General features: G+C 32.7%; 1 long non-coding RNA gene across 1 annotated transcript; it reads right to left on the bottom strand.

Moving 5' to 3' along the window:
- Positions 1–673: 673 nt before the first annotated feature.
- LOC117105785 lies at positions 674–2,245 on the bottom strand. The gene is made up of 2 exons (XR_004444942.1): positions 2,151–2,245; positions 674–1,381 (listed from the first exon to the last, which is right to left on the bottom strand). It is a non-coding gene; the product is annotated as an uncharacterized LOC117105785 (long non-coding RNA).
- Between the last annotated feature and the right edge of the window lie 332 nt (positions 2,246–2,577).

Here is a 2,577-nt window from a genome sequence, read left to right as displayed (position 1 = left end):
AAAGAAAATGGATTACATTCATCAGGTACAATTACAAAACTATTGGGAATGTTTATTTTTACAACGCTGTATGTGAAATGGTTAAAAGATGAAATACTGTTTTCATACCAGATTATTAAGCCTATTATATAGCACAGGAAAAACCCACATTAGGATTGCATATTACGCTATAACACAGAAACTCGGACATTGGTGAAACTGTTATCTCGTGGTACCTCCCACCTCCAAATGATCATCAACTCCTACTACTGTATGCAGCCGGTTCAATGACATTTTATAATTCTTCACCAAGGGTTATTTCAAGTGCATTCTCAACTAAACTACTGTAGGTAGGGTTTTTTTTTCACAAAATTCTCAACCCACTCAAGGGTGGGGGTGAGTGGGTTTGAATAGCATTGTCAGTTTTAAAAATGTCTGATAATGCAAACTGGTATATTTTTCTACGTTCACTATAACTTGAGTACACAGTTTCACGTTCGCAGACAATTTGTTAAGTCATGTCAATTAAAATAAAAAACACTCATAAAAATAGGTCCGAAATGGGAGCACATTTCAGTAGTCCCAAACTGTTAGAAAATCTTGGCAACGTGGACAGAATCACTTGAAAATGCGTTTGAGTACCAAGGAAGAGAGAACATAATGGTCAGAGAAATAAATGCACCAAAACTCAGAATTTCGTTACAGTAATGATGTTTTAATCATAATATGCAGCAGTTCATAATTTACTGTATTAACAAAAATATGTTCACTTTGTTTGATTAAAAAAAAAAAAAAAAACTACAAAATCTGTTATGGGCTTACTTTATTGGTCTAATTTAACCATTAAATTACATATAGCCTGAATTACTCCCTATGCATTATTGTACTGATGTCAAACAGTATAATTTTTCTGATAAATTACACATATTAATAGGATTTGCCTGCTTATTACCACCTTGTATTCTGCCACTATAGTTGCCATGGTAATTCCATCCCCACCACTGACGGCATTGGTAAACAAAAATAGGTTTCTACTTCAGAGCTCACTGATTTACTGACTGACTGATTAATTGACTGATTAATTGATAGTCTGATTGATTGATAGTCTGATTGATTGATTGATTGATTGATTGTCTGATTGATTGATTGACTGATTTTATTGATTGACTGACAAATTAATTGATTGTATAGAACAGCCTCCTTCAATAACCCTTACTCAGGAGACCTATTGGTAATTGTCTACTATTATTATCTTTATATATAAAACACCAGTAGATTTGAATCCCCTGTTTTTAAACCAGCATCAATGGATTCTTGTCAACACTATGTTTTTCAAACAGTCCCTTGCATCACTCTGACCTATGACACAAGTGGAAATGGATGATCTTTGTGATCAGAAGTCCTGAAAGAAAGTTCATATAAAAAACACTGGTTAATCAACAAGTAAATTCTCTACTCATATAGCATAATCAACTTGAAAAACTGTAGAGCGTTGGCTACATTTGTTTCTTAAATGCTGGCTGCACTAACAAATTTTGACCAAAAAAAAATGTGACATGCTTAAATATGGTCAAGATTACATCACATCAGGATCCTATATAGGTACATTATGAGTATATAGGAATACAACAGACTCGTTCCAAAAAAACAAACATATTGAGACCCTAGACAGGATTTTACTTTGGAAGCAACTGAATTTAACATGGAAATTTGAAGATTTACATTGGGCTAAAAAATAATTTTAGTTCAATTTTTTTACAAAATGTAAACAAAATTAACCATTATATAGAAAACTGATTATACGCAACAGGTACATATATTATTTATAAACAATGTCATATGTTACTTTTTTATATTAAGAGAGTTTTACAGATACAAGAGTTTGGAAACATAATATGATCGAAGACTTTCAAAAATCCTTGGTATGGCAAATGTATAAGTTTGTATTTTATCATCACTTACCAAAACTCAAACCTCTATAATTAAGCTATATGAGGTCTTAAGTTGTCAAAAAAAAACAAACAAAAACTATGGTATTGAAAAAGAATTAACCCAGGACCAAAGGCAGGTATCTTAACCACCAAACTACTGGTTCCCTCCTATTGCACATAAAATGTCTATCAATATCCATCAACAATCAACATAGTGTTATACTGTGAGGGAATACCTACCATTCCATTACGCATACTCGGTAGTCCCTGTTAAGATCCATTAGCAGCTTCAGGTCTTCAGGTTTTAATTCAAAGTTGAGCGACTGAAATATAAACAGATAACAAGGGTTAATTTACATAAGTGTCATGATGATATCACATCATGACTATATATAGGCACATCATGACTATATATATAGGATCATGACCATATATAGGCACATCATGACTATATATGGGATCATGACCATAGGCACATCATGACTATATATGGGATCATGACCATATATAGGCACATCATGACTATATATATGGGATCATGACCATATAATAGGCACATCATGACTATATATAAGGGATCATGACCATATATAGGCACATCATGACTGTATATGAAATCATGACCATATATAGGCACATCATGAATATATATGGGATCATGACCTAC

This window comes from Anneissia japonica, unplaced genomic scaffold (genome assembly GCF_011630105.1).
Source record: "Anneissia japonica isolate Jap-2015-1 unplaced genomic scaffold, ASM1163010v1 scaffold287754_len4335492_cov202, whole genome shotgun sequence".
NCBI lineage: Eukaryota > Metazoa > Echinodermata > Crinoidea > Comatulida > Comatulidae > Anneissia > Anneissia japonica.
The sequence above is the reverse complement of the archived record's forward strand: the minus strand, read 5'-3'. Positions and strand labels throughout refer to the sequence as shown.